Source organism: Nelumbo lutea, chromosome 2 (assembly GCF_056320005.1).
Source record: "Nelumbo lutea isolate HS-2025 chromosome 2, American lotus-T2T, whole genome shotgun sequence".
In the NCBI taxonomy this organism is placed as follows: Eukaryota; Viridiplantae; Streptophyta; class Magnoliopsida; order Proteales; family Nelumbonaceae; genus Nelumbo; species Nelumbo lutea.
The window spans coordinates 85329200-85336425 of NC_142685.1; positions in this window are offsets into that span (position 1 = coordinate 85329200).

The window sequence follows — 7226 nt, forward strand, 5'->3', positions numbered from 1 at the left end:
TCAATGGCCAAACTCTCTCGGAAAAATTTCCAATTTTCTCTATTAGATGTATATCTTCCCTCTCCCTCCTTGAACTCCCATCAGCATATCTTTTAACCCAGTTGACTACCTTAGTGACCCAATCAGAACGCAAAATCCCACATTGGGATAGGTCAAATCAATTCATTCACACTTCATCAAAATGTCCCTTATTTAGTCTGATGTCTTAGTTGCCAACTCTGTTAATATTGAATACTATTATAAATGTGCAGCAATGGACGATTCCATCTGATTGTTTGATGAAATCCCTTTGTCCAAATGCTATCATTTCAGGAGCCAAAGCCTGAAACATGAGGATTCCTGAAGAATCTTCTATAGAATGCCTTCTTCTTAGTCTGTTCCCAATCAGTTCACTTATGGGACTATGCTTTCAGCCTGTACTGCCTCTGGGTTATTTTTTCTGGTCACCAGATCTGTTCTCACGTGATAAGAATGGGTATTTTACTGATGGATATGCTTGGACTGGAATGGTAGACTTGTCTTCAAAATGTAGGAGTTTCAAACATTCCTTGACTGTATTTCAAGATGTTTTATGTGAGAATGTGTATGCAGGAATGCCATAAACGCTGGAATGCCTTGCTTTAAATATTTTTTACCAAATGTTAGGTGGGTTCTCGATGCCAAACAGCTACATTTTCAAGCATTTTGACAACTTGTAATGCACTTGGAGAACTAAGGATTGGCAACGGGTTCATGGGTGGGTGGTCAAATGTGGTGCAAATGCCTTTGTGGGAATTGCTATGATCTTTATGCCAAGTGTGGTGATATTGATGAAGTTGTGAATGAATTTTCATGTAGTTTATTGGACTGCGATAATTTCTGGGTTTGTTCAGAAAGAGGATTACATTTTTGCTCTAAAGTTCTTCAGAGAAATGAGAGTATTTACCTACAAAATGAGTATGGTAGGTTAAAATTGTCGAATGTAATCAAACGGGTCAAAATTTGTTCTCATTCTTGCTACAAAAAAGAATTCATTTTTTAAGAAAAAAATATTTGATTCATAGTAATATTTTCTCATTCTGTCCATTTTTACTAAATACTAATTCTTTGTCATCTTAGAATTTCAGATAGGAAAGAGAAATAATGAGAATTAAACCAAAGATGGCCTGAAATGGCAAACCCACTTTTGTCTTATGGTTGCATAACCTACTACCAACATAGTAGGAATGAAGGTTCATTCGATATGCCAGGTTCTTGCCTATGTTTCAGAGGGGTGCCACACTTGCAAAAGAAAATACAGTTTTGAAATTAATTTAGGATATCAGTAGAAAGGCTATTGCACTTCATAGGGTTGCATTTTGATGGCCCTGAAAACTGATACATATGCCGGATACACCCTCTATTATTTCGATAATTTGAACCTTGGCAGGAATCCCGTTAAACTAGAGAATCAAGACTTTATTTTGGGTAAAGAACTAGAGAGTCAGCACAAGTGACATTTTATGCGAAGTCCACTAACGGATCTCATAACTCTACTCTACCCACAAAACACTACACTCTTGAATTAAGAACATCTCTCCATGCATAATAACATACAAGCACAGGAGATGTTCCCTATGTGGGGATGTGATGTCATGTGGGTAGAAAATTCAAGCTCGTCGCAGGATACTTCCCGGACTTGCCTGAGGTGGAAAGGATCAACAAGTATTGTGTTTTGGGCTGTGTTGGTTGCATACGATATAAAGGGATTCCACCGTTCTCATTATCAATGCGAATTCAGATCTGCGCCCCACAACATCCTACAACGCATTGGGTCTGGTATTATCATTGGGAGATGTTCCCAATACACAGTGGGGAGCTGGGGATGCGCTGTGGGACATTATGGGGCACAGATGTGAACTCTATCAATGCATATTCGATCAATATCCATCAATACGATTCGTATATTTTGATAGACTGATATGGACTGATACACATTCATTGATAGTCAATACCTTATGAACAAATTTCCATGCATGTTGGTAATGAATTGGTATACACATTGAAATGGTTGATGAAACAGAAGAGAACTTCCGTAACTAGATGTTGCAGTCTTTCAATTTTGACGGTGCCTATAGAGAAAATCTGGGCCTTACTGGTGGAGGGGGCTTGATCAGCTACCATGGTAATTGGTTCATTGCTGGGTTTGCAAAATTTTGTGGTCACAGCAATAATATGATGGTGAAGGCAAATGCTCCTACTGATGTATTTTTTTGGTAGAACAAGAATTGTGCTACACAAGGCGACGGGTAGCAAGCATCGCAAGGCAACCCCATCACTGAAAACAATGAACCCAATAGAGTCGCATGAGTCAACCGAACAAGGTTTAGCTGAATGCTTTATCTGTACAGCGAGCTGTGGAACCAATGATAAGGTTCCACACCAGTATTAAATACATAGGGTCCTCATCTTTTACAGTGGGGCCCATGAATTTATTATGGCGTGGAACCTCATCACTGGTTCCACAGCCCGCTGAACAGCTAAAGTGTTCAGCTAATCCTTATTCGAGTCAAACAGTATCTAGAAGTGTGCCAATGCACCAATCCAGAAGTGCGTTAAAACACCTTTGTCCAGAAGTGCACCAATGCACAATCACTCGTCCATGGGAGGTCCACCTTCTTCCTTAAGTAGTCAATAACCAGCTTGGAATCTCCTTTAATGACAATTGGATGGTTCCTAAAATTGAGCACAAGATTATGGGCCTCCCAAACAATCCAAGCTTTGGAAAGATTTATTATGTTGTATTCTGAGTTTATATTTACTTGTTTAACTATAGAACCACTAACTAGATAGTAGGTTGCAGATTCTTATTACTTAATTTATTTTCAATTGCTATCATTCTGTTAGTATTGATCTTTGTTATTATTGTTTATACTTGTTGATTGCTAACCCCTATAACTCCAACTATTATATTGCTTGATTATTTTTGTAGTTATAGATTTGTTGTTCGGTAGTTGTGCTAATCAGGGAGTAACTTTTTGATTAAATATTAAACTAAACAAAGCCTTCATTTTGCTGCATCTTGATTTTCATTTTCAAGAAGGCTTGGCTTCAATTTTAGAGGAAGGGTTTTGAGCTTGACTGATTAACTATCAAAGAATCAAATTTGAATTCAAAGAACTTTTTAAAAGTTCTACCCAAGTCACTCCCTCTTAAGTTAGGGCATTAGTCGAGACAAGTGTTATTAAAGCAAGTTCACCTATTTATAAGCTTAACAACTTAGTGAACAAATGTCTACTCAAGATAGTGTTCCATTGCCGAGGAATATTCAATATACCTGCCACCTATTTTTTATCGTACTAATTTTACCTATTTGAAGGCTAGGATGAGAATCTACCTCATTTCCATGGACTACAACCATTGAGAAGTAATAGAGAAAGGTCTATTTATTAGAGACAAGGAAAATGAGAAAGCCAAAAATCTCTTAAAGAGAGGTGAGCCAAGAAGAAGTTGGTGAAGTCTCTTTATGCACATCCACTCATGAAATTTGGCAAGTACTATACTCTATGCATGAAGGAGCTAAACTCATTGATGTTGCTAAGTCTATATGGAATGAAAATTATCAAAATAGAGAAAACCTTATACACATGGGCAACGACAAAGGATGTGAGGAAGAGCCTATTACATAATCACATGATGATTGTAAGGGCTCAACCTTAGAAACCCAAAGTAGGGACTTAGACTCCACTTGTCTTGAAATTCATTTCAAAACTAAGGTGTATCAACTCAAAAAAATGCTATGATGAAGCTTCTTTGGCTAACAACAATTCCTTATTGATGAAAAAGGATTATGTCCAAAAGGTGAAATTCTCAAGAGAAGACCAATCATTATCTCTAAAATCAGAAGAGGACAAGATGACATGTAATCCAGAAACTAAGGAAGTGTCTAATTCAAACTACCAAAATAGAGAGATTTTTAAAGCATCCTAAAGGTACTTTCAAAGAAGTAGGCAAGAAAAATGGGTGAAATCATCACCAAAGAAACCTAGTATGGTCCAATACTACTCCCATAGATATAAATCTTCTTACTTGTGAGCTTTGAGAAGCTCATGGTTGGCTCAAAGATAAAAGCCATCACCCATTTTTACAGGAAATGGACCTTCATTTCAGCTTTGAAAATTTGATTTGTCTTCAAAATAATGACTCCATTTTCCATGGGAAAGGCATTCTATTAAGAGATTTTGAGATTCAAATGGATTAGGAGAGGGAAGGTGTTAGGAATTCTTCTCTCTAAGCTGTTGTAGTATCCCAATACAAGAGCTCTTTGGGCTTAAATCTGAGCAAAAACCCATAAAAAGATTGCTAAGATTTCCTAAAATCTTATGAAAATTCTTCTAATTTCTCCTAAAACTAGTTTGAGGAGATGTTATCGGGCCTCAGTTACTAATTTCCCTAAGACCATCACCTCTCTACCTCTTTATCCTAGTCTAGAAAAAGCTAAAAATGCAAATTCACTAAGTTTTTGGCACTTCAAGCAACCCACAACCAAAATAAACTTGGGAATTGCAAACTTAACTAATAAAAAGAATAAGTGGGAGGTTTACCTCTCATATGTAACCTTGGCAAGGATTTTCTAGTAGTTGAACCAAGTTGAAATGGTGTTTAAACGAACTCTTGAACTAGTGGAGTGCTTCTAGTCAACCTTCTAATGTCAAGGGAAATCCAGGACTATCATAGATTTGGAGATTTCTTGAAAATTTGAAACCTAAAACACAATAGAACAGATTTGAATTTTAAGGCTCAAAGGCTTGGAGATTTCTTGCAAATGGGCCCTCTATAAGGGTTGGGAATACTTCTAGGCTTTCTCCCCTTTATATGCTTGAGTTAGGTCTTATTTATATAGAAATGAAGAGAAACCAAGTTTGCAACTTTCTCAATCACAAAGCTTGGGCTTTATGAGTTTTTTCATGAAAAGGCCAAGGGTTTTCAAAGGATAAAGGTTTTCTACCAACCTTTCCTTCTTGGTGCAACATTTCTCCTTAATTTGGGATGGATTTCAATGATTTTTGTGCATCCAATGAGAGTCTTAGACATGTTTCTCATTATAGTCTCGTGTTTGGGACTCTTAATGGCATAAAATGTAAATTCGACTCACTAATAAATATTATTTTATCTTTTCTTATTTATAAGTGTGGGTATCTTTAGGTCTTTTGTCTACTAGGTTTAATTTTGTTGGTCCAAGTGTTTTAATAAACCAAGTATAGGACTGCCATCAGCCCCTACCCACTTGAAGTCTCAGGTTGGGACAGATGAATAGATGATTTCATCTATTGCATAGAAATAAAATCTTTTTAATTTAACAGTCAAACAAGTGAATTAAATCATAAAATTTGACTTATAATGGATTTTGGGTCTCTGAGCATGGTGGTGAGGCATAATTGGTCAATTAAGGTTTAGATGGTGGAGATCTATGGCTGGTATGATTTAATCAATGGAATTTGCTAAAAAATAATCTTGGCTTAAATAATGGGTCAAATAAGGGAACCTTGGAATAAAATTTGGTGGGTAAGCATTTTTAGACGTCTTGAATCTGATGAAAGAGATTAATATGTGATAAGAGATTTAGATTGAAAGATTTGGTTCTAGTTAAGGTTTTAGCTTATGATTCATCAATCAATAAGAAGACTCAAAATAGAATCTTGTTTGTTTAACAATCATATAAAGGAATTAAGTCATGAAATTTGATGTATTGGGGGTTTTTTTTTGGGGTCTCTAAAGATGGTGGTGAGGCCTAATTGTCAAATAAAGCTTGGATTATGGATATTTATAGGTAATAAGCTCTGATTAATAATATTTACTAAAATAGAATCTTGACATGATGGTTGGTCAAACAAGGGAATTTTGTGATGAAATTTGGATGGTAGGCATTTTTGGATGTCCTAAATATGATGGAAGAGATGTATCTATGATCATAGATGTGGATTAAAAGATTTGGTTTAGATTAATGTTTTAACTTATGATTCGTTAATCAATGAGAAGGCTCAAAATGGGAATTTATTTGCTTTGGATGGAAATGGAGGAATGTAAGTTGAAACTAGATGGGTAGATTATTTTGAGGATTTTGGACTCAATGAGAAGTGCTTGGTTTCTTGGGCTATGACTTCTTGTATGTTTTAATCATAATGATCAAATTCGAATATTTGTTGACCAGATTGTTAAATAAGGAAATTCTGAGTTGATATTTGGCGTGTGAATGTGTGTGGATTAAGATGAGGAGTTGGATGTAAGGTTCAAACTAGAGAAATAATTTGTTGATCTTGGTTGTCTACTTCTATTCATTTAAGGTTATTAAAATATAATCATGGCATTTTTTAGGATAACCATTGATTGCCGCAAATTTGAGGTAAGATTTGAAAGTTGATTGTACCTTAATATCCTTAAGGCAGTGGATGTATCGGGTTTGATTTCATGGAGTCAAGGTTCTAACATTGCATAGATTTGGACTCTTAAAAAGGAGGTTGGTGTGATGAATGATGAATCTTTGGATTTTAGTCACAAAATTCAATGTGTAACTAAGTTTTAGTCTCCTAAGCCTAGGGGTTGTGTTTGATCAAGGTACTAAATCCTATGTAGTGCTCTTGTAAATCAGATGTTGAGTTTATTGGTGGATGATTGATGTGTGATCTATGCCAGAAGAAGGAAATTTGGGTTTGACAAGTCTTAGGATGATCTGGTTATGTTTTCAAGCTTTAGGGTCTAACATTGGCTCAAAAGTCATTAGCCTTATTGGTGATAAACCAATGGCATTTTTTCTTATCTTTTATTGTATAGGGTATATCCTTTGTATCTTTTACTTTACCAAGGTTGTAATAGGATAGAGGAGTTAAGGAGGAAGAGGTGGTAAGAATGGCTCTTCACAAAAGAATTTTCACATCAGCAGCAAAATGGAGGAAGGAGGTTACAATAGAGAAGAAAATATTGTTGTTCGAGGAATATGGTGGAAGTTCAACATTGAAGATTCGAGAAGGCAAAAAATTGATTGTTATATTGATCAAAGAGGTTATTGACTGGTTCAAAGGGTTCATGGATGGTATGATTCTAGCCTTAACTGAACAGGGGTGAGAAGGAGAGATGAAGAAGTTTTCATAGCAGGAATTAAGGAAAATGATAAAGGCTCGTATATTATGCTCATCAAAAGATTGGAATTGGAAGGAGACAAATTGTTTGTATTCCAGAAGGAAAAGGAAAAGTGGCATAAGATTTCAGAA